We start from the raw sequence: 26,753 nt of genomic DNA on the forward strand, positions 1-26,753 counted from the left end.
TGTTTAATGACCAACTTTTTATATGGATATAAAACAGTGTTTAAAATGTAGTTTTGTTCCCTCTTTGTGAATAGACTTCCACTATTACTTTTTACCAACTAGTTTCATTGAAAGGTTTCCAGCATTACAGGTAATGTAAAGTCCATTAGGTCAGGCTCTTCATAGCATGACATGCAGTAAATTACAAGTGCTTCAAGCAGCTCAGTGAATTACAGTTCATCACTTTGAAAGGTTCCCACTACAAGACTACAGATATCAGATCTGGCAGTTAGGATCCAATTAACACTTTGGTCAGAATAATCAGATTGCATGTGTAAGACTTGTATAATTCGTTTATTGCTTCCATGCATCTTCTGTCTGTAGGTAAATTTGTTGCTGTTATTTCAAAGCTTGGAATCAGTATTTCACTTGCCTTTAGGTTATATTTCAAGTTCTTTTGCAGTGCAGTGATGAACTCTCCCTGTTCCAGCAATTTAGATCACTTGTCCTGTAGATATTACTGCTTGAGAAATGGTTTGTTTCTGGTAGTTTTGTTTTGTATTCTTACCATGTCATTATATGTCTAGAAAAAAATTGCTAGCAATTTTTACTAAGCACATTTTACTTAGTGTAACAGAGACAGTTTCCTCCAGTGTGATCATTCTGAATCTCACATAACACACAGATACACTGTAAATGACATATGCATTGACATTTACATGTGTACTGTCATGCAAAACCATTTCCTGCTACACTGGATGTAATACTATAACCAAATGAAAAAACATTCTGATTTTGTGATATCATTTTTCAAGCTGTGGTCAGTGTATATAAAGGTTCTTCAGGATAAACCTCATCAGTGCAGAGTAATGGATTTCAAATTCTGTATTCTTACCCAGTGCTTTACAACAAATTGCACTTTCAAGTCTCACAGGCAGTTAGATTCCTTGGAAAGAGCTCAACTTGCCCAAGGTATCCCACCTTTTCCATGAGAGAGCAGTAATGAACAGATACACAAATGATGCAAGTTTGAAATGCAGAAACCTGTGAACTGGATAAGCAAAAAGCTCAGAGACTACTAAAACCCTGCTGTGTTGCATTTCATAGCTGAAAACATGCCAGTTGTGTTTAAGATACTGTGTCTTTTCCCCTCTGACAACCCCGTCCATACAAAAGTCATATATATAAAAGGTTATGTCTAATTTACATACACAGCAATGTATGCTCAGGCTCTTCATTGATATATGAATTTCAAATACTACAGGAACAAGAAATGAAACAGAAATTCATAGTTTCCCATTTTGAAAGTGTTTCAAGAGCAAACATTATCTAAAGCTTTAAAGATTCAAGATGTGAGTAATGGGATATGAAGCTCTAGGTCATTGATACAAATTTGCCCCAGATCAATGACATCCAGGAATTATTGCCAGCTGAAACTATTTGATGGCCAATAATAATTCCTAGTTTCAGTCCAGTTTCTAATGAGCTGTAGTCCTCATAAAAAATTACCACCATAATGAACTCCAAGAGCTACAGAAAGCTCAAGGACTGTGTGGCTTACAGACTAAACTATTTTTCTGAAAGTACTGCACTATTTGCTTAATGGAAACCTGGATCCAGCTGCACTGTTTCCCTGATAAAAGAAGATGCTAGCAAGTATGCTGACTGCCTGCAGCCAGGTGCATCGCAGCTTGTAACTTTAACAGTTCAAATTAGGAGGAGTATCTATATACTATTTGTGTAGTTAAGAGAGAAGCTACTTTAGATGGCAACTCAGATGGAATAAATTATGCTCTGTTCTGAATTGTGAATTGTTTTGTATGAGACCTGACTCCCCATGACTCATGCAAAGAACTTCCAAATTTAGGCATACAACATTAGTGGATGAGAATATTTAATTTACTTTCTGACACGGAACAAAACATTTGCATACTGCTGAACCCCACAGAAGTGAAGAAGCAGAGGACTGTACATGCACAGCCATTCAGAACCAACAAAATTATTATCAAAGTGGAAGTATGAGATACCCTGTAGGCTTTTAAACAAGAGTTGTATTACCTAAGACTATCCTTAGTATATATGTAAATACATACTACAGTTAAAATGTTTTATTTATCTATATGACTATTTGAGAAAAATCGGTATATTGTGCTAAATTATGGTATTATTTTACTGTTGCTATCTTTCTATTATCAATGCACACAAGACAGCTTTAGAAAATTTCACATGAACCGCTGACTGAGGTTTCTATTGGCTTAAAAAAATAGCGTATTCTATTTTAAAGTGATTTAATTTGATATTCTAAATTTCCAATAAAATTTACCCAAACTGGTTGAAATACTCCTTCTCCCCATGCCCAAATCAAACTTCAACAGCTGCAACAGATTGAAAATAGTGTCCAAGCATATCAGAAACATATCTTATGGATGTTATTAGCGTGAAGAGAAAAGAAACATGTTTTGGCCTCAGCCAAAGAAGCCTTTAATAGGAAAGCTCCCTCTTGACCCTGCCAATGCTGACAAATATTCTACAGCATGTAGGGCTTTATGTATCATGAATGCCTGGGTATGAACTTTTGTTACCTGCTCCTAGCTCTGGATAAAATGGATGGATCCCAGTCAAAGGTAAGCAATGAACTTGAAGACTACCATTTGGTCCACGGAGCAGCTGATGTGTGGATACTTCTCAGGCTTTCAGGGAAACAGGGAGGAGTGTTGTGATTAGTTCAGGATAATCCACCTCTCATCTTATCTGGTGGTTGAAGCTAGTCCCTTACCTATCCACCACTCCATCTTTCAGGCTCTTCTGAACAGTTTGTGATAAAAGCGGGCCATATGACTAAGCAGGAAATACAGATCTGCAGCCAACCATTTGCTTCTTGGTGATCGAAGAGCAAAATGAAGCAAGCTGCTTTCTAGTTTTGATCTTCACTGCTAGAAAATTAATCTTGTGCGAGACCGAGTGTGGGAAAGCTGGCTGTAAAGAGAATAAGGAGATGATGCAGTCATCAGCTAATTTCTGACCCTCAAGCACCCCTGCTCAGCTTTGGCCATGGATTAGAATAAAGCAAGAAAACAGAGAACAACATGGTCAAGGGAGGCCAGAACGAGGGCAACAAAGCAGCTGTCTAGCCAGGTAATGTAGGTATGCCTGTTCATGTAAATCTAAAAGTTTCTATACCAATTTCAGAGGACTGCTTAATTACTTAAAATTTGAAAAACAGTCCTATAGAGTTAAGAATAATGCACTTTTATTGTTTATGTGTCTTTGGCAAGTATGATGGAAAGGTGGGGTTTCTTGGATATGAGGAAAATGGATTAACGGATCTCTAGTGAATTAATAAAAGGGCTTCACATTTCACTTGTACAAAAACAACCCAATAAGAAAACATATAGAGGGTTTTTTAAAAGGAAAATAAATGACCCAAAGCACAACATTTGGTGTAGGATGTTTGTTTGTTTGTTTTTAAGTTGTGTGGATGCCTTTAACAAAAATGATCTCAAAAGATTTGGAAAAAAGTATGAAACCATAGCAAGCATATTCCCATATGAATATGACCTGCAGTGACCATTGAATAGAGGACTAAGGTCATCTTTATTTTTTATTTGCTAAACAGCAGCCACAGAACTGCACTGATTCTGCTAATGATTTTAATAATGTTAAGGCTACAAATTGTTTCCAAAAATAAATAAATAAATAGATAAAACAGCCCTCATTAGAAAGAACCCCAAACACAAATGCCAAATGCTAAATAAAATTAGCACCATAGCAGTCATTTTTAGTGGTAACACATTGACAAAGGACAGTTGCAAGGCTATTTCTTCTGAGCTAACTTCGTTCTCAAAAACATAACATACTTTTTACTTGACTCCAGTTGAGGAAGGCAGTACCTCACAAGGCTCTTTACAAGGTCTCAGGTGGACTACTCTAACCAGGTCCAGGAAGGTATAAAGGCATCCTGAAGCAGCCCGCAACTCTCAAAATCTGCCAGAACCTCACATCTGATGTCTGTACACATATCAAGTATTTGGATGGATACAATTATCTCCTACCCACTTTCGCATTCATCTCTTGCAAAAATACCTGTTTTGAATAGGCATTTACAACTGTATGTACACCTAACTTTTCCTTCATTTGAATGCTCTAGCCAACTAGAGCCCACTGCAGTATTTTACCTTCTCATGATGTGTCGTATAAATGTGAGGAATCCCTGTTCTATATAAAATATAACCAAGCTTGCATACAGAGCAGATATTTTTGCATGCCTAATTTCATTTTGCTATCCGTTGTTCACACAAGTACCTTATCCGTATGACGAATGCAATGTTTGAGAACTGTAGACAGGCCTGTCCTGGTGTACAGGCTGAATTTTCTGCCTCTGATCTTTTATAGCATCATGTGGCAGTTTGGTAAGAGATGACACAGGTATTAGCTTGAGTACTTTTTCAGCCTATTTCTTAAGTAAACAATATGGAATAACAGAACAGTAACTTGATCTTTTGGTTAACTTTAATAAGGAAATGTCATAAGTGTCAGTTAATAGAGAAAACTGCATATGAAGATCAAAAGAAGAACTTAAAAAAGAAAATAAGATCCAATAGGAAACATAAACTAGAACATGAGAGTTTGTCACAGCAAAAACTCTCTCTCTTTGTCCCATACTAACTCCCATCTCCTATGTTTCAGATAAATATACAAAGCATCACATCGTGGAACAATCTATTAGGTATCTGAGCCTCACAAGGACCTCGTTAGAATATTAATTCTAATAATTTCATAGTATCTTATGAACCAGTGAGTCTTAGGCCAGGTTTGTACCACATAACTTTAAGCATATTAAAGGGAAGTGCCCATGTCTACTTGCCCTGGGCATTTCCTAGAGGAAATAGAAGGCAATATGCAAAGATTGGGACTAATCCAGTCCATGTAAAACCAGAATTGTCCGTGTCTCTCTCTTTTCTACTACGACACAGGTTAGACTCTGCTTCAAACAGGTATATCTAAAGTTGAATGCCTAAGGCTAGGCAGGATGAATCTGGACTGTTTAGCAGTCCATTTGCAAGGCTACAGGGCTCCTGGGTGAGAGAGTCAGAAAAACAGTAAAACTAGCTTTTCCATTCCTTATCCCGTGTACCATGTTGCTCTCCAACAATGCAAGTTCCACACCAGCAATTCTATTAACATAGAGTCATCCTAAAAGAATAAAGAAATCTTGAAAATAATCTGGAATAAATATAGTTTCACGAAACCTGCCAAGAACAGATCTAGAAGAAGTCCAAGGCTCCAGCAGCTGGATATTTCCACCAGCCTAGTCACTCCCATTAGGCCTGGGACCAGTCCCTGCTCCAACTTGCACACTGCAATGCAAAGAAACTGTTTCTTCTATACACTCCTTCTTTCCCCAAATACACTTCCATGAGCAGTCTTGGGAGACTGCCAGCTCACAGAATATATTAAAACACCTTCCATTTACTGAAATGTCACCTCCTTCATTAGACACAGGTGAATGTCTTTGTCCTTTCACTGTCTTTCTATGTCAACTGCCAATGACTATGGGAATATGTACTCGGTCTTCTCAATCTCCATTTTCAGCTTAAATTAATGCCTAAGGTTAGTATCAAAATAGGAAGTGTTACCTGGAGATGAGACAAATTTGCAGTTTTCTTCAGAAATTATAGAGCGCTCTCTTCAGCCACTGCTTAGACCTGCAGCTAAAATCCTCCCAACTCTTCACTTTGTGAGCATCCTCTCTTACCATCCAGGGTAAGGCAAGAGCTTTTCCGAACTACAAAAATTATAGACAATAAGCCTAAGTCTGTTCATATTGAAAAGTATGGCAGAGCAATCTATCTCCAGTGGGAGCCAAATTTAGTACTAGTAGAGCATGTGGTATTCACAAATTAACTTATTGGAACACACACCTTGATGCAGATGCATATGATGAAATTAAAGATGGAAAATCTTTAGTGATACACTTCTTTAGAAGCAAGTTCCAAGTGCAGATTTTTCTTCACACACACACAATACACACAAACACAGAGAAACTGAAAAGACAAAATTTCAGTAAAAGATTTACTAAAGTAGAGTTGGGAAACATATATATATATATTTTAAAAAAATAGAACTTCCAATGCAAAAAGTAATAAAATTACTTTCTTTTATCATTTTAATAACAATGTCTGATTTGTCAAAACAACTGTAAAAACCCTATAAATATCTGTTAAGGGATTATTCCAATAGCATGAAAAACTCTAGTGAATAAATGACACAGAATATAGAACTGTCATCATGCATTTGCATATAAAAAGCTGTTTAAAACTGACAGGCACACAAACAGAAAATACATGCTATAAAATTAGTCATTTTAAGCATGGAACTTTAAATAACACTGGTAGAGCACCTTCATTTTAGCTAACTCATTCTCAAGATGAATCACAAAAATTATGTTGCACCTAGGAACATGTTTTCTTCAGTCTTGTATATAACAGTTTGATTATTACATTTTGTATATTCTTTAACTTAAAATCTTGTGAATATTACTTCAATAATGCATTTTTCTTAAGGATGTCACAACGTATTTATAAAATAAAAGTATTATTTTTCTTCTCAAAAGAAGATGAAAACTATGATTTATTATATATTATAGATTATTATTATATATTATAGGCTAATTGTCAGAAAAAAAATATATAGCACCCCCAGGGCTACCAGAAAGTATGTGTATTTATAAAGTTATAATGATACAACATCTATATGGAAATGAATAGTTTTAACTGTCCTACCAAGAAACAAAAAATGTTTTGGACCTACAAGTCCTTTCAGTCAGAAATAGAAGCAGCAGAAGTCCCATACAGAACAACACCCTGAGTTTAAAATAGTGTACACAATGAAAAATCTCTATTGCTACCAAAAAAAAAAAAAATCCTGACAAGCAGGTAGGAAAAAAATATATATATATATTAGTATATATATATTAATTATATAATATATATATATTATAAATATAATATATATATATATATACTAATATATATATATTAGTAGCCTATTTTGGCACTTAAACTGAAAATTTGGACTCCTTCAAATAGACACAAAAATGTTTGTTAATGCCATTCATTTAAAGACTATGATGGCCAGGGTTGGGTACCTTGTTCCCTTCCACTCATAACTGAGGAGAAGAACATGGACAAGGGCAATTCAAGTGTCTGTCTGGTCTGAAGGGTTAGTTAATGGGCTACAGAAATTCAGTCTGCTCTCTTAACTCTCCCACTTTGGGTAACTAATGACAATCTACTCACTGGGCTAGCAAGTGCAAAGGGCTACTGCTTTTACCAAAGCAGAATGACTGCTGGCTCTTCTCTCTGCTCCAAAGCTGACAAAAGAGGAATGTGAACTCCCTAGTCCCCTACATCTCAGAGCGCAACCAACTCCACAAGAGTAATAAAGGGAAGGGATCTACTTACTCCCTGTTAGTTTTGGAAGTAACAGGTTTCTAAATCTTTAATTTTTCCAACTGTTGTTCAAAAGTTCCTAGTCTTAGAAGTGATTAGAATTTAATAAAGCAGTACTTTCAAAAGCTCTCTGCATACTTTTCCACTGAAAATTACAGATTCATAAGAATTTGTTTTTATTTGGCTCTCTAGATGGAAAATCAATTGCAAAGTTTGGGTCTTAATGAAAATTCAGTATTACTACCATAATAGTGAAAGTTTGAAATAAGCCCAGAAACTTTTGGAAGATTTGAGTCAAAGAATTCTTCTGAATAAAATTTAGATATTTATTCTAAGAATAATAGATGTAGCTTCTTTGTCATATTGTTTGAATTACTCGTAAACAACAACAACAACAAAATGTTCACTATGCATATAGACATAATTACTGTAACCACTGATTAGCTATCTAATTTGAATTTCATTTCATTAAAAGAAATGAGTTAAAGTAATACTTCTTCTTAAAACATTATTACATTAATTGCAAAACAAAAAGACACACAACACCTTACCTTGGCAAGTAAGCTAGCCCACCCTCTCTTCAAAAGTAGAATAAATTGTTTCATTTATGACTGATGTTTGTCCTTCAACCAAGGGAGATCCCACAACACTCCCAGCAACCTATTCCAACACTTTACTTACATTCCAAAAGTTATTTAACATCTCATTTCCTTTGCTTTAATTAAAGCAAATTATTTAAAGCCGATTATTATTTGTAGACATGTACTTGTATGAAAATCCATATGTATTTTGCAAAGATAGAATTAAGGATGACAGAAATAGTGCCATTTACTGACAAAATGAATATACAAAATGGAACAGTAAAGACAAACAATTTTCAATACTAGTCTGCTATTGAATTCTGGCTACATTAAAGCTTTGTCATCTGTTTTTATGCTTGACTATAACTAACTTACAAACATAATTGTATATATGTATTTTTACTGAAAGATCTGATCCAGCTCTGAAACCAGTACTGAGCTGAAATCAGTATCAGCTTTGCTACCAAGTGTGACAGTAACAGCAATTGGTCCTCAAAAAATCAACCCAGCAAAAGAAGGTCTGGAAGAAGAAAGTCTGAAAGTATTAATTTACTCTATGACCTACATTATTATCTTGTTTATTAAAGACAGTATTATAGTTCACATATATGTAATATACATATATTTGTTGAGTTTACAACATTCATTTGAAGCAGAAAGTCATGTGCCACCATCTAAGTTTTACCAGAGCTTTCATAACTCTTCAAAACTGGGAGAAGACACTGAGATTTTTAAATTGAAATTAATAATTGAAAAATTATTTTCCACCTGGAAGCACAAGCAATTTCTGAACTGCAGTGTTTCATAAAACAAAACAAAAAAATACAGCTAAGGTTTTCAGGTGCTACAGAACTGATTCCCTCTGCCCAAATATGCAGAAAAATACACTGCAATGGGTAAATGGAATGGAAATGGAAAAATCCACTTATAAACTATAAAAAATGAGCAACAATCAACAGCATGAAAAGGAACTTTGATTCAGCAATCCTGAAGGGTTAAAAATATGGTTTAAATGCAATTCAGATTTTGCTTTCCTGTAAAATCAAATTTTTATAACTCAAATTTATAAAAACATTAGGAAGGAAATTTCAAAATGAAAGTTTTGTTTTGAGGTGAAACTGATATTGATATTATGCACTTTCAACAGACTGATATTAAAAATATTGTTTTGAAAAAACATCTTCCACAAAATCTTTTTTGATACAAAATTCATGGAACAAATTCCAAGGTGTTTTAGTACTGAGAATTAATAATGAAAAAGGCTGTAAATGTAATATTTAATTAAATTCTAGTATTCAATGTCATATCAATTGTATTGATGCTGCTGAAATATTTCAATTTTTTGGCTACATTTTGGAGTCTTTCTGGACAGATAGTTCCTATTCTCAACTGTGGCAAACCCTACAGAGGCCAAAATGACATTTTACAAAACTGGTAAAGAAAATCAAGCTTATTTCATTTGAAAAGTTTTCTAAATTATGGGCAATTCTGTTGCAGTTACAAGTCACAAAGGCTAGGGGAAAAAAATATTTTAAGGGAAGAAAATGAGAGAGATGAATGATCAATTCACTGCTAAACATGGCAGTTGAGGATCATTACCTAACTTGTTGACAAAGGATATCTTTATTTTCTCTATGCACCCTATAAACACTGTGTTAAATGATGGTAACAAGCACAAGGAAATTAAAGCAAAATTTATCCAAAGAAGGAGGGGACATTCTGTTGGAATCCTCTTGTTTATAGAGTTGCTGAATAGGTTTAGTTGACAACCTATGTTTTCTTTGGGAAGAAACAAAGATTTGGGAGCTATTTAAAAAGGTGCATATATACATCTACCCATCTATCTGTCTGTTTTTATTCGGTAGCTATGACCCAGTCATCATTGGGAGTTTCTGAACGACAGATTCATTAAAGTGTCTAAAGCTGTACTCTTGTTAACATGTCCTTAAGAACTTTCTGAAATTGATCAATTTTGAATGAAATCAAAGGACATCTTCCAACATAAAACGGGAAGGCACAGTAAAATGACTGATTACAATCTCTTTTTGGAAATGAACTCAGAGGGAGCTCTGGGTGCACAGACAACCCTCATCTTACACCAACCAGCTAGATTTCACTGTATGGAACATTAAAAAGCAGTAGATTTCAGGCTTAACAAAATTTATATTTGCAGTAATGTATACTGCAAGGATGGACTTTAGTTCCTTATTAAGTGTCTAACATTTCTCTTCCATTTATACATGGAGGATGCAAAGGCAATTTCAAAGAACCATATATATTTATACCTGCAACACCATCAGTACTTTTGTTACTTCATTATCTCTACAAAATCCTAGTTTATACTTTTTAATATCAAGAACAAATGCCTCTTTCTTGCCGGACGATTCGAAACATGATCATGTGAAAATTCCTATAAGTTTGTATTACGTATAATGTAAGCAATGTTATATCTATTTGACAAAATGGATTAGCAGGATGGATTTCTGAGCATCTGGCTTTTGAATATCTTAAAACATTTTATAGCAAGCTTTTCATATTGTACAACCTGAACATGCTCTACCACACTTCCTATGATATATATTTACACATTGCTTTCTGCTGTATTTCGGTCTTTAACACACTGAAATGTTGAATAATGAGATATAAGCCCCAATGTTACACTCAGACACATATACATATTTATATATGCATATTTTTATATATTTATATAGAGAGACAAAAATGTTAAATGTGCTACATGATATAGCCAAAAAAAAACCCAAAGTTTTGGACTTTCTGTACATTTCATAATCAACTGGAAGAGCTACATAAATAATAAAAACAGGAAATAAAACACATTTTAACTGTCCATTATCAAAGGAATATTGTTTTAACAAGACATATAGAATCACATTATCATTCTATTAATTCAATAATCTGGATGTTGTTACAAGACTGAGACAGTCATCAAAGCAGGGGATTATTCTTGTACAGAAGGATCATATCACTTAATGGGACAGAGATGTCACATAAACTAGAGTGTCAAAAAGATAACAAAATACAGGATTGAGCTTGTAGTGGTAATGCATTTATGCTGGCATACATGGCTCCACCAACATAACTGGTGTTTGATAAGCATACAGGTATAACCATTTTTGAAACTGCTACCATCATAGTGCTGATTTCATGAAATCTCTCACAAATTGATCTTTTACTATATCCTCACACACATTTAAAATCTGCATTTTTCCTGTTGCCTGTGGTTTCAAAGATCTTTCATTAGCTCAAGCCATGCAATGATGATTGTAAGAAAACCTCTTCTCTTGAAATTAAATGAAGATTTATGGTAATTATTTTAATACTATTTTATCATTGAGGGCATTGGTCCTCGCGGTTTGCATAGGTTTTCAACTGAATCTGTTTCCTCAGAGAAATTTTAGGAATTACTCTTCAGACCTCAGTATATTCTTGCTGTTTCTTAGTAACTGGTAGCCAAGCCTAACATTTCTTACATGTTTTTTTCAGTCATAGATTCATTGTCATATAGTCAGGAGTGCAAAAAGAATAGTTTTCCAGCATCCAATTTATTTTACAACCAGATTTCTGTGTGTGGCCCACCCTCCCACCTATGTGACATACTGAAGCTTGAGACATACAGAAATTTGAGATAATCACAAGCTGGTTTCAATACACTGTCTTCTACCTTCAGACCTTCTAGGTCCTGCTGTAGATGATTTGGTGTCACATCCATTACGGAGATAATACAAATGCATACTTGCAAAAAGACTTGAGTTCTAATGATTTTGAAGCTGACTACAGATCTGCAGGTAAAACACTAAGATGGCACCTTATCAATCTCTGAATGATATATTTGTAAGACAGATGGATGGAGGCAGCTTCCCTTCTAGTTTTAGCTACTGCATATGTGTTGCCTTTCTTTTCTTGTAGTTCATTACAGATACATCCTATGAAATCACATGAAGAGAACAGGCTGCATTTGAACAACCATGTATTTAGCCACCTGAGACCATAATAAGGTACAATTGTAGCTACAGTGCTACCATGCAACCATGGCCTATATATGAAAATAAAAACTTGGACTTTAAAGGATGTCTGCATGTTACATACACAGTTACTGAAGATGAAGGGGTGGTGTGGTGGTTTAACAGATCAGGGATGTCACATTATTCACAAACAGTGAATTCAGTCAAAGGCCAATTCAGGACTGAATGCTGAACAAGACCTAAATTCAGGTACCATTTGTAGGTTACCACTAAATACTAGTTTCTTAAGACCATCAGCACACAGGACAGGTTTTTCTAAACAGATAACCACATTTCTGTTTTCTTCTGTTTGGATTAGAATCATAGAGCTGCCACTACTACAACACATGCCACTACTACAACAACATGACAACTGTTGAATAAACATTGACTTCAACAGTATATGCTGTATTTGGTATTCCTCAGAAATTCACGCCGGACATGCATGTCCATCCTTCTATAACTCATAGGTTTGAAAGTTGTTACCCAGACAGTATGTATGACATGTATATTTTTCCAGCTCCTACACCAGACTTATATAATAGTTAGTGAATGTGCAGCTAAGTTTAGGAAATGGATTACTACAACTGAACTGAAATGGCAAAGCTGACTGAAGAAGATAAACTTTTTATTGAAAAAAAAAAAATCTGAATTCTCCTATATTTCACCCTTAGTGTTAGCTAAAACAAAATTATATGACCAAAGACTTTTTTGTACTTTCTCTGCAGATTAATCATGTTTGATAATAAAAACTACCATCAAGCTAGCTGCAGCTAAAATAAAGTTTGCATAGCCATCACACTGGCATTTTCAATGCACAAAATTAGTCTGATCCCATGACATTTAAAAAGCATGAAGTAACCACTTGGTTGTTTCACTGCTACTTTCTGTCAGTCATACTACTTGGCTCAAAATAGAAGTGTTGCCAGGAATGAGGCCTACACCCTGAGTGAAAAACAAAACTCCAAAACTGAATGTGAGGGACAGAAACTGTAGAAATGAGGAAAAATTTCACTTACATTTATCCAAGATGGCTGTCGCTATTACTGTTGAAACTCTGCTATGGGCTGAGGTCACAAGACCCTGTAAGCTAAAATAGAGAAGCTTCAGCTGAGGGTAACTGAAGCTGCAGCACATTAAAACACATTTTATAATTATAGGTATTGATTGGAGTTTTAATTTCTTGATCTATTTTTCCCAAGGCATGAAAAGTGACCTCTATTTTTTGGTCATTTTTCAAGCCTGGAGGGAAGAAATTTTCAGTATTATCATCTACCTCATTATAAGTGCGTATGTATGTTATATACAGTACATGATATGATAGTATGACGGTTTCATTGGCACGAGTTTGGAGTTGCCACATTATTCACAGACGGTGAAACCATACGTGACTTATGCAGATTCTCCCAAACAAAACTAGAATAAAACCTTTATACAACATCACATCATCATGTATGTAGCAAATGTATATAATTATATGTAGCATATTATACAAAAGGAAAGCTAGTTTAAAAATCTTTAAAATGTGTTCAAATCCATCACAGAGTTTTTTTCCTTCCTGTAAGTTATTATTATTTTTTAATTAAAATTTAGTCTGGGGAGTCTAATAACTTTACATCTTAGAAATATCAGAATAACTTTAAAATGATTTTTCTGTATGCATCTGAGTACTGTAGAATGAAAATCTATTGCATCTTAACCTCCCAGGGCTTAAATCAAGTGTGTGATCTACTAGGCAGCTGGAATCTTCTCTTAACCTATGATATAAAGATCCTACTGTTGGCTTCAGTAAGTGAAATGATGTTGAATTTGTCACTGATTTTGGATTTAATAATCCCTCTTCCGGTTCACAAGTCATCGTGCTTTTGGGAAAAGAACTGACATGCAAAAGCTAAAAAAAGTAAGAGAAAACAGCAAGGAATTCTCATGGAAAATAAGTGTTAACAACAGAGATGTGGAACAACAGAAAGAAGCAGACTAGTAAAGTTCTGTTGAGAAAAGTTTATTACCTGTGCTTGTATTGCATATGATATCTACTAATGTAAATATACACAGAATCACAGAATCATACAACAACCCAGGTTGGAAGGAACCTCAGAAGATCTTCAAGTCCAACCTTCCATGCGAAAAATGAGTCTAGATGAGATTATCTAGCACCCTGTCTAATCATATCTTGAAAAACTTCCAGTGATGGGGATTCTACCACACCTCTGGGGAGGTTGTTCACAGGAATGATTGTTCTCACGGTAAAAAATTTCTTTTTCAAATCAAGACAAAACATCTCCCAGTGCAACTGTATCTGTTGCCCCTTGCCCTCTCTATGTGACTCCTTGTGAAGAGAGAGACTCTGTATATACGGATGTATAAACAGATGCATGCAACATGCAAACACAGATTTTTTAGACTGTGTCTTGTAGGCATTTCTATATCTGAAACAAAGAAAAGTAATTCCAAGAGTACAAGGAATGCAATGAAATCTGAACTACAAAAATTCTGAAGCAGACAAATAACAGCAAAAGCACATACATCAGGGAGATACAAGTTGCCAAAAGTAGAGTGAAGGGTAGAATCTCTGTGCTTTCTGAGAAAACTTTAAAAAAGGAATTCCCATCACATCATATAGATGTTTACTTAATTTCTTGTGCAACTAGAATGTGATTTATGTTAGATGAGAATATAATAGATTAGAACTAAGAAACTATTAGGATAATGTATCATTTTGTTATATTCAAAGAAACTGGAAAATTAAGAAATCCATTGCAACTGTTAAATGCTATAGACATTTTTATAAAATTAACCCTAGAAGCCATCAGAACCCTACCAAGGATTCTGCCAAACACTGCAGTCAAAAGTATCATCTGAAAGATCAGTAAAGAAGACAACACGATTCTAACAAAAATGGCCACTGTGGGGAAAAAAAAAAAAAAAAAAGTTAAATTTTCCTACCAAAAGCCCAGACTGCTGCATTTTATTTATTTTTATATAGAAAAAGACAGCAAGTGTTCAAATTATGAGGCTATTTTAACAAAATGGGAAAAGTAGTGGCTAAATTCTTTGAAATAGAACACTAAGTCATTCACCTTTACCAAACCAATTTCAGTACTTAGATCTGACAGCTAGTCTGAAGTTTCATGAATGCTTGTAAGCTCATGTAGAATGACTGTTTCTTAGTTTTGATGCTACAGGATTGATGCCACATCACTAGAACACTGTAACCCAACTGGAACTAGTTGCTCTCCTTCACCTAATGAGAAACACTAACAAAAAAAATAACAAACTGAAATTGAATTAATTATTCTCTTCATGAATGGTCATACAGAATTTATTCAATCTAAACATAGTTTGTTTGACTATGTAGAATGTAGTCTAATATGCTCGGTGTGTAAAGACGTAAAGCTCTATCGACAATGAGCCCAGCTCATTTCATAAGCAGCAATTTATTTAGAAAGAAAGGGGAAAAAAAGTTAAAATGGAGGGGAATCACTATACCAAATGCAGAAAACCTATGCTATAGGCACCTACATCTGAGTTAGTTATTTGAGGTTACCTGTATAATCAAAGGAGAAAAAATAGGCATTTCTGTGGCACAATTTATTCAATCCTAATTAGATGTCCAACTCAGATGAGATAAACTGTCTCTTAAAAGTGTGTTGACTATTCACTGACAACAATGTGTTGACTAGAAGTGTCTTGACTATGAATGGTGACAAGTCTCTCAAGCCTGAACTGTTAAGGTGAATGGCTGAGACAAGGTTTAACCACCTATTGTCTTGTGAAATAAATTCCCCTTCCAACACACCAATTAACTAATTTTGACTTCCCATTAGTATGCACTCCAAGCAATCATCTGTACCTATGTTAAATAGATGTAAAAACAAAATAATCTATATTGACATCATAAATTCAGCCTGTATCAGATAGATGCAATGCACAAAAAGTTACTCCAGATGAAAAGGAGAAGTAACAGCATTCATTTTAGTTTTCATTCAGTTATGAATGAAGAACACTGCTGAAAGCCTCAATCATTTCATTGTATCACAGGACATATACACAACCCAGCCAAATACTCTATGTCCTACCTGGACAAACCAACCAACCCTCTAACTCCCTTCTTTCCCTTTAGTTTTAAAGAGAAACTCTCCCTGCAGGACAAAATGAATGAAAATGTTACAATCTACACACATGTGCACACGTACACACACAAATAAACACAGAGGAATCAGCCATAGAATTGTAGGTACTAATATGCATATTAAAAAATATATTGAAAAAATCAACAGGATGCTTCAGGAAGTCACATACTCAATAGACTGACTCTAATGGCCATAGGTATGTAAGCATATTTTTGTTTTGAATATAGCTCCGAAAGAAAATATATACATGTATATATAAGCAGATGTAGCCAAAGCTAAAAATCGTAAATAGTAACTTCATGCTTTTTATTGTGTAGCAGCTCAGAACAAACTTTTCAAATATTATATACCCTCAGATTTACACAGATAATAAGATTAGATGTGACAGTAGCACTGGCATCTTTAGAGATACATATGACAAACTTAGCCAGCCAGCAAGGTAACAATCACCATTTTGATAATCAATTTCAGAATTGAATTGAATTTTCAGAAATGATTTGAATGAAAATTAGCTCACAGCATGATGGGGGTTGGTATGGTGGTTTAAATGAATTACTTGGATAAAAATAAAGTAAGATACAATTTTTAAAAAAAAAAGTGTTATTTTGTAAATATTTACAGATTAATTCAAATTTATCAACTATGGAAATTAATCAACAAGCAGATTGAAAGCACATCATGCAACTCAGTGATCACCATAAATCTGATACAATGTATCAGATTTCATCAGAATAGAGGTCATATTTTAAATGAAGGTAGAATTTGCTATGCATTATTCATCCATCTGAAAATATTACAAGGTGGGACAACTTTTTTATAGTTTATTACCATAGCATATTACAAAATGCATTTGCAAAATAAATGTTTAACCGATGATTCTATGACAAGTCGTTTCAAAGCATATTATAAGATGCAAATATTGTTAAAATACGTGTGCATGTTTAATGCATGAATTACAGTCATCAGACTTTGTATAAATTGTCATAAAATTTAACAAATGATAATAAGATATTTATAAATGGCATCTAAACATACAGTGTGCACAGAAAAGTAAATGTTACTAAAATAAGTCCTTATATGAAGGCTCTTATTTCCTTGTCTTTTTACTCAAAACAAACCAGGTGATTTCATTGTTTGGATACTTGCAAGCAATGTCCAAGATAAACTCTTCTTACTAAGCTTCCAAGGCAGCCAGAAACTTCAATTTTCAAAAGCTTTCCAGAATAAAATCACAGACAGTTCTATATCAGCTATACAGCACTGATTAGCTTTAACAACACTTTCAAACTGTTCCTTATCAAGAATTAAAATGCATCGAATAAATCTGAGTTATTACTTTTACAAACAAATTTTTTGAGGAAGCAAACTGTTGAAGCTCTGTATGAGAGTTCTTTGCTCATCAGAAAAATCAACTTTGACAAAATAGGGAGAAACAGTCCTACCTTTCAAATATTGCACATTTAATCAGTGACACTCAGTATACAGATACTGATCTCTATAAGCCTTATATATCCTATTTTATTTTTTTTTAATAATTTACTACCATAAAGCAAAATGTTTATGAAAGAAAAGGTATTTACTTTTTTTCATGTGTATAAAAAAAACAGACAGCTGCCATCAGCATACCTCCTAGTCATCTACAGAAACAAATCTGCCTGCTCGAAGGGGAAATTTATATATGTACCATCTGTAAAAGTCAGACTAAGTGGCTGACAAGATCATGAAAATAAAGAACCGTCCTCACTTCCAAAATAATCAGATGACTGACTAGAAAAAAAAAAAAAAAAGGCAATAGACTGAAGGAGGCGGGGGAGGCACGACTACAGAGAGATACAACAGTCACATCCCACCAGATGTTGTGCAGAGACTTGCTGGTACGTGAAATCACTCGTAATTATGATATAGAACTTTAATGATTTCACTGTAACTAAATATTGTTATAAATCTATTTTAAATCTGCCAGGTTTCAGTTGATGAAGAAGTTGATCTCCAGCTTCTGAAGCACAGTCAAAGAGCATTAGCTGGATCTGAGAAGTCTGATCCTGTGATAGGAATGCTGACATTGTTCTCTCTCTTAGTTTTCTTTGAAGTTTAACAAGATTGAATGCCTGGAAACAAGACCTAAGTACATTCAAGAAAGAAATAAAGTACTAATTTTGACGGAATGGACAAAAAAAAAAAAAAACAAAAAAAAAACCACATGGCTTTAAAAGTAAACTAGACAAATTTATGGATGAAAAAATCTACTTCAAGCTTTTGAACACAAAGTGTTCTTGAGCTTCACACTGCTTGGAGAATGTAAAAGGAAAGGATCTCAAGTTTTTGTCCTGCCTTGTCAACTCACCCTACCCACCCTTCATACCACAGTGGGAGTGGGCACTTGCTCAGACAGAGTAGCAGGAGCTGGCTCAGTATCACCTGCTCTTGTATTCTTCTGGACTTTACATAGCTTACATGAGATTGCTTTTACAGGGAAGTGCAGCTGAACTCATGTCGATGGAACCTGCCTGAGGAAGACTCTCACCTTCTGGTCTGTGGTGCTACAAAACACTTTCAGCTGCACAGGATGTATTTCCATAAGGAAGTAGAAAAAAAGGCACTGGCACTCTAAAAGTAGAAAATTATTTCTTTTCCAAACATTTAATCACAGAGGCCTCCCTTACACATTCCAGCCTCCTTATGGTACCTACGGTAACTGTTTCCAATATTGCACTTTTTATGGCATATTCACTTTAAAAAAAAAAAAAAATCTTACATTTATACAATCAATATTGCAAAGCCTGGTTCAGAAACACTCCAAAACCACATTTGTATTTCCCCTACGCTAATGTATGGTTGTTTACTGTTTCATATAATATGCAACTTGATTTTACAAACAGCCTAAAAAAAAACCCTAAAAGCTTTGGTGAAAGCACTGAAGTAAGGTCCCTGATGCAGACGCAGTCACTGCAGTCTGTTGAACCAACAGTGAAAACCGTATTCAGCCACACGGGGTTCCTGCTGTCTGCACGTCATAGCTAGAATAAATGATGCATTAAGTGCCTCCAAGCTGCCTGTCCAAGTGCCTGCCCAGCAAATCATCTAGAGAACTTGTGGCTAATCACTTATTTTTCCTTAAAAGCCCTCACATGCAAGGTCCTGCAGAAATCATTTGTTTCTTCAGCTTTTCCAAATATAAAGGAACCTAGCAAATTGGTAAAGCACAAGAGGCTTTAAAGTCAAACTTCATCAATTCTTGTGTGTTTCCTAAAGATGTGATCATTCTGGTAAAATGATCAGCTCTTGGATAAGAGCGACTTCATTAAAGCGAAGGACAAGAGGATTCCTCTCCGGAGTGTGAAAAATGCTGTGCAGGACATTCCTCATCCTTCCAGCAATGGCATCACTCCTTGTTTTACTGACACTAGTGGATACTGTTTAACCCTCTTTGTAAACACAGGTAAGTTTCAACTCAATCCACCAGAAGTTTAAAAAAAAAAAAAAGGCAAAAAAGCAGAGAGCAAAAGCAGTACACAGGAAGAAAAAGATCAGAATGTCCTACCGTAAAGTGAGGTGGGGAAAGATGATAAAAAGATGAATATCATAAATAAAATTAACAATAAATAATCTCTCTTTATAATATGTCATTCCCCCTCCCCCCCCCAAGGGTTACATGACAAATACTTCTAAAAACATATATTGCAGGCATTGCTTAATACAGGAACTGTCAAGTGGCCTTACCAGCACCTACAGCTGTTGTACAATTAAAAATTCAGGAAATGATTATTGATAACTTGTAATTTTCTACATACATTTCCATAGTTGCCAATGAAGCCCTGTTTGTTTATCTGTGTGGTGTGGCAGAATGATTCAACAGAAACAAACAAGCTACCAATTCATAGAGAAATTGTCAATGAAACACTCTAGACAAGTTGAATATTTTAAATCCTAAAGGGCTATATATATAAACTGAAGTTATTCTTGAATGTATAAATATTCAGCTAAACAGGCTTTAGAAATACCTGAAATCTGCTGAGAGTGTATCTTATTTCAAAAATTAACATCTTGTTTAAATTTTGCTTTCCCACTTTCTCTTAATCTTCTTTGCAATTAATTATGAACTTTTTAAAAAATGTTTTGTTTTGTGTTTTTTTTTTTCCTGACGTACTTGGCAGTTTATGCTAGGCACACACATTAAGAAAAGGCCCACTACTCTAAACATGAATCATCCCCTGTCGTTTCATGGTTTCAGATTACAGTTTACGAGGTGACAAGAAAGTCCAACTGAAAATGTGCACCACTCACTACAAGTGGAGACACCACGGAGTGCTCAGCTTGTAGTTTGGTGTAGTTCAGGTTCATGGAACGGTACTGGCACTCTTCGCATTCATCCTTAGAAAAGAAACTTCTTCCACTAAGTACAACAGGACTCTTCTTGAACAGTAAGTAATAAGTGGAAAGGAAACCATGAATTCTATTATTCTGGAAATATTCCACATTTTGGATTGAATTTCCAGACATCCTGCCCTTGTGTGTATGCATGTGTCTGCATTTGCATCTTCTGCTAAATTCTTTGTTTTGCTGGTAGTTTGTGAGTTTCTCACCCACAGATTTCATAGCAAGCTCTGTTAAGAAATGTCTAACTAGTCACACCTTCCAGAGCATGGGATGTTGAATGGTCCAAAGATCTATAGGACACCTTAAAGTGTGCTTTCAAGGAAAAGTCAAGTATTTAGCTGACTTAAGAGATTTGTGTAGCTAAATACATTTTCTTTGAAGAAGGAAGTCTCTCAGATTTAAAATGTGTGACATCCTAAAATGAAAGGCAGGCCAAGGAAAGGAGCCAGTTAAATATATCAGTAAGACTTCATGTCAAGGTCTTATGAAAAATGTTATATTGTCATGAAAACAAAAGGTTATTCATGGAAATTGGAAAGCAATGTTGTGCCTTTTTTTAAAAAACAGGACAGTGATGAAGGATTTGGAGACTAGACTTTTAATCTTTATACTTAATGTCCCTCTTGATCTGGCCATTACAGGGTTGGTGTGGACCGTATCCAACAGATCTTCGCAATCATTTTTCAGGGTCCTGACCTAGCCTATCTGCAATTAGTCTGATGAGATGTACACAGGGAAGGGAAGGGAAGGGAAGGGAAGGGAAGGGAAGGGAAGGGAAGGGAAGGGAAGGGAAGGGAAGGGAAGGGAAGGGAAGGGAAGGGAAGGGAAGGGAAGGGAAGGGAAGGGAAGGGAAGGGAAGGGAAGGGAAGGGAAGGGAAGGGAAGGGAAGGGAAGGGAAGGGAAGGGAAGGGAAGGGAAGGGAAGGGAAGGGAAGGGAAGGGAAGGGAAGGGAAGGGAAGGGAAGGGAAGGGAAGGGAAGGGAAGGGAAGGGAAGGGAAGGGAAGGGAAGGGAAGGGAAGGGAAGGGAAGGGAAGGGAAGGGAAGGGAAGGGAAGGGAAGGGAAGGGAAGGGAAGGGAAGGGAAGGGAAGGGAAGGGAAGGGAAGGGAAGGGAAGGGAAGGGAAGGGAAGGGAAGGGGGAAGGGAAGGGGGAAGGGAAGGGAAGGGAAGGGAGGGAAGGGAAGGGAAGGGAAGGGAAGGGAAGGGAAGGGAAGGGAAGGGAAGGGAAGGGAAGGGAAGGGAAGGGAAGGGAAGGGAAGGGAAGGGAAGGGAAGGGATCATTTGGAGAGTCTGTGATATGATTGCATTGTTAAATAGGATGATCAACAAGTATTATTCATAGCCATATAGTATGAGCCTAGAAAGACAGAATGGGAAGAAAGGAGTATGACCAGAAGTCTCATGCTTTCCTATGTTTCAGAATTCAGAAGAAAGTGTCCATTTAGGCAGCTTAATCAGGATCACCTTTTTGGCAGGAATTGTGCAGACACCAAAGTACCTGGTCCAAGAAGAGACTCAGCTCATAAACTGTAAGAGTCAGCAATACAGAGATGGCAAGTAAGGCAGTGCTCCAGAAATACTGGAATAATTAAGATGCTGTGGTATGTTTTATTCCTAATAAAGGCTAGAATCATAACTCTCATAAAAAGGAAAGGACTGAGAGATCAAGTCTAAAGCAGAACAAAGCACTATGCAAGTAATCAAAACATGAAAAAGTCTCTACAGATACTTCACAAGAATGTCCACATACATGTTCATATATTAAAAAGATAACTCATTTATCTCTAGAAAGACAATTTTAGTATAGTTTAGGTAACTGATGTGGGTAAATAACTTGCTGTCATGGTCTGTACAAACCAAAGCTCTATGAGTGCTTCAAATAACAAGCTTATTCTATCTGCTCAAGATTTAGAAAGTAAAGAAATTTCACAGGCATTATTATAAGAAAACTTTTTTTCTCAGCTAAGAAATTATTATTAGCAATATTTAGAACTTCAGCTAATATTTATTAGAAATAACTTAAATAACATTTGTAAATAGAACATACTTTATATAGAAAAACAATTGGACAAAGCAGACTCACGGATATATATGAATGAGAATGAAACCACATTCTCCTGTGGTTTTCAAAGTACAGCTTTACTAGGAGTTATACACAGACACAATGACATGGTCTGAAACAGTAGGAGCATATAATGGAAGTATTTGTGGAGAGAGATAAAAAAAAAAAAAACCTTCAGGCTGCTGAATGAAAATGAAACATCCCAAATTCAGCATAATTTCATGAGCTCATACTTCTTACTAAAAATGGTATTATAATATTTTTGTCACCACACTTCTCAATTTTCATAAATCTAGGATTATGTTTCCTTGTTTCAATTTTACTGTAGAGTGAGGAAGGATTTTAGTGTCTGTTCATAAGAATATACAACATTTCCTCTCACAACCTGTGACTATACTTAATTTTTAACAATCAGTGCAAACTGTTAAATGATCAACGTAAGCAGTTAAATTACTTTTTCGATATGTATCATATTAATCAATACTGGCTTTCTTGTACCACCATGGCATTCACTACTGATCATTCTACTTTCCTCTGGGGGCCACAAAGTCACCTCAAATCTTGATAAGGCTAAATAATTTTTCAGGTCAACTTCAAATTCTGACATATACCATACATTTCAGCCGTTTTTCCAGATCATTAATAAATATATTAAACAATGCTATTTAATGTACAGGTCAGCGGTAGACAGAAATGTTAACCTTTTGCCATTCTGAAAATTGACAATTTATTCCTACTCTATCTTCTGTCTCTTAGCGCGTTTCCAACTTGTGATGGAACTTTAACTTTCACCCAGAACTATTCAGTTTTCTTAATATCTTGTAAGGGACTGTGTCAAAGGCTTTTTGAATGTCCTTGTGAATCATATCCCTTGGTATTACTTTAAAAGTAAATTTATTTTGGAAACACGAATATTTCTTGTAGATTGAAAATACTGGAATTCTCTTAATAGATGCAGTGATAGAGATGTGCGTGTTCTGAAAATTCACTAAAATTTGAGGCCAGAGAAGGTGACCACAATTTGTCTCACAGAAAGGTCAGAGCACCAAAAACTTCCAGCTGAGTCACTAATGCAGAAAAAAATAATTATAAGGCCTTATTTTTATCCTGTTAGAATGCAGCATTTGAATGCACATGGTAAGTCACACAGGCTGATGAAAGATTCTGAAGCAGTATCAGTGGTAGCAGCATAGGCAGTAGTACAGCTGTGCAAAGGCTCCCATGTAGCTGACCAGGAACAAACTGTAGGCACTACATAAACACAGAGTAAAATGACTGTCCTGTGTAAGATAAGTGATGACAGTGACAGACTGATAGGAAATACCTGTCATGATAGCAGGCAATATATGTGGCTAAGCTTTCTGTACATAAACTGGAGAAGTCTGAATGACTGACTTGGAAGAGGATAATGAGGTACCTTGCAATCATTACAGACAGCACAGGAGAAAGTACAATAGGGCTTATCTGAAAATCTAAAAGTAGGAAATTAATGGTTCTTTTTTTTTTTTTTCCCCTACTTTATGAAGAATAATAGGTATCATGAAGTCAGCCTGTGAAGGATTATAAAACTGAAAACAAACTGCCTGTATTGGATGCTTTGAAGAGGAACTGGGGAAAGGCACAGAGAGAGATGTTAGGGAAATAATCTGTGCAGAACAGTGGCAGCAATGAGACAGGATGACATTTGTCATGTGCAGAAAAGAGGCCAGCTGTAGTAACTGAAATGTGGAGAACTTGCATGAGAGTTTCAGTTCTGCACACAGCTCAAAAAGCTGCACCTTAGTATGGATGTGATGACTAAGAATGATACCCAGATTCAACATTCAGGGTGTTTATGCTCCAAGCTTAAGAGATGACCAACACAGTGGTTATAGTGATTTTGCCCTGCTGGGCAGCTAAACTCCACCACAACTGCTCTTTCACTCCCCCTCAGAAGAAGAAGAGGGGGAGAAACAAGTATGCTGCAAAGGAAAGAGATAACAGGTTGAGATAAGGATAATTGAATTAAAAGGAAAAGGAAGAGAGGGGAAAAACAAGCAAAGGCCACATGGAAGCAAAGAGGAAAACAAAACAAAACAAAGCAAAACAATTATTCTCTAATTCCCATTCAGCCACATCCTGAGAAGCAGAGCCTCCATACATGGAGTGGTTGTTTGGGAGGACAGACATAATGAAAGCCCCCCCTCTCCTTCCCCTTTCCCACCTTTTATTGCTGAGTGTGACACCATGTGGCATGGAATATTCCTTTGGTTGGTTTAGGTCAGCAGCCCTCGTGATGTCCCCTTCCCAACTCTTGCCCACCTCAAGCCTACTGGCTCTGGGGGGTTTGGAGGGAGACTTGATGCTGTGCCAACACTGGTCAGCAATAGCCAAAACATTGGTATGATACCAATGCTGTTCTAGCTACAGATGCAGAGCACAGCACTGTATGGGCTGCTGCAGGGAAAGTTAACTCTATCCCAGCCAGACCCAGCAGAGTGATACAGGTGACAGTGATGAAGAAAGGACATCAGGGAGGAAAAATTATTCCTATTGGATGTCTAAGCATTCAAAGGAAAAAATAATAATCTGTAAAATTTCAGATCATATATCTGAAAAAAATATAATGAGTTTTGTTCTTGCAGATTGTTCAGTATGAAGTGTTAGTTTCTCAGCAGACAACAGAAGTAGCCAGTGATCCTTGAAGCTAAAGTTCTGTTCTGCAATTACAGAAGAACCAATACTTTCTGCAAAAAAATGACATTTGAATGTCCCCAGAACAGACGCTGATGTATGGCATATAATGGTGTGATTATGGAAGTGGCAAGTTGTTTGATGCAAGCTAACAATGCACACTTTTGTGTAAACAGATGCTTAAATACCTATCAAACAGATTATTAGCATCCTGTTTAGTGGTCAAGAAATACAGAAACTGTCAAGATTGGGAAATGAATTACACTTTTTGGGGAGATTCTAGGGCAGTGCGTATCTATTTTTTTCTAGTGACATCTGATGATATATGCAACTGCTCTAGAAATCACCCACTTTGCTTGTTTGATATTTACTAACACTACACCAAAGCAATGCTAATGCAGCTAAAATAAAATGTGGGAGCATGGTATGCAGTAAGTCTCTTGTATGTTGTTAGATTTTTGTCATTGTATTTTTTTGTTTGTGACTGTCATATTGTACTCAGACAATTAAGAATCAGATAGTTATTGTAGAAACGTGTCTCAAGTTCCACTAAAAAGACAACCAAATAATAAGTCAAGACTTAATTAAGCACATGGTAATGTTAATGAAGAGTGTTAAGCATAAATCAAAGAGTTAATGTAAGACATCTGTATGGAAAAGCAGAGCTAATTTTAGAGTAAACTGTAAATAAAAACTCAAATGTCTCTAAAGCTTTCCAAGAATGAGCAAAAGCCCAGTGACAGAAAAAGAGGATCAATGCTAAAACCTTACTTCTTTGCATTCTGCCTGAACGTAAAAGACAATACGTTTTTCTGCAATTAAAATAGGTGCAGACAATGTTAAAGAATATATCATTTGTATAATAACTAGGTAAAATAATTAATTCTTTTTTTTTGTTTGTTTGAAATTTTCATTCTTTAGATACTGATAGTTTGCAACAAAGCCATGATGTCCAAAACCTATTAGAAAAGAATTGCATTACAAGAAAACATTAGGGAAATGTAACATCCTCTCTCTCCTTTCAGCAGAGGTACAAGTTAAAAGGATATCTCTGCTGAGATACAAAAGTTTGGTGGCATAGAGATAAAACAAGATCAGTCAAAATTGTGATAAACTTTTCTCCCATTATTCCTGGTTTTATTTAATTTTACAAATTTAGCATTATGTTTTGAAATTAAAAAATAAGATCTGTGGTTGGTGCAACTGAGCATAATTCATCAAAAAGGAGTTACAGATTTAGGTCGTCTGAGGATGTTAATGGATATTTTATTATAATAATCACATTTTATTTTGTATTTAAAACATACCCCATTTTAAACCAGATGTTAGAAAATAACTTACATTTACAGTCTAACATCACCTAAATAACTTAGAGGTTTTCTTAACTCTGTGAGGAACACTGTCAAAGTACTAAATGGAGATACACTGATAACATGCCCATTAAACCCCACACAAGGCATGTGACTTTACACATTCT

The 26,753-nt window shown here is 35.5% G+C and overlaps 1 protein-coding gene across 15 annotated transcripts in view; it reads right to left on the reverse strand.

The window, feature by feature from the left end:
* The window catches only part of FOXP2 (forkhead box P2), a 441,200-nt gene that overhangs the window by 73,421 nt on the left and 341,026 nt on the right, over nucleotides 1-26,753 (reverse strand). The window contains exon 3 of one of the 15 annotated variants that reach the window (XM_066991508.1): nucleotides 13,053-13,123. The exons of the other annotated variants lie outside the window; for them this stretch is intronic. The gene's annotated coding sequence lies outside the window, so the exon portion shown is untranslated. The remainder of the gene's footprint in view (nucleotides 1-13,052; nucleotides 13,124-26,753) is intronic. 15 annotated transcript variants of the gene reach the window in all.

This window comes from Anser cygnoides, chromosome 1, assembly GCF_040182565.1.
Source record: "Anser cygnoides isolate HZ-2024a breed goose chromosome 1, Taihu_goose_T2T_genome, whole genome shotgun sequence".
Taxonomy (NCBI): Eukaryota; Metazoa; Chordata; class Aves; order Anseriformes; family Anatidae; genus Anser; species Anser cygnoides.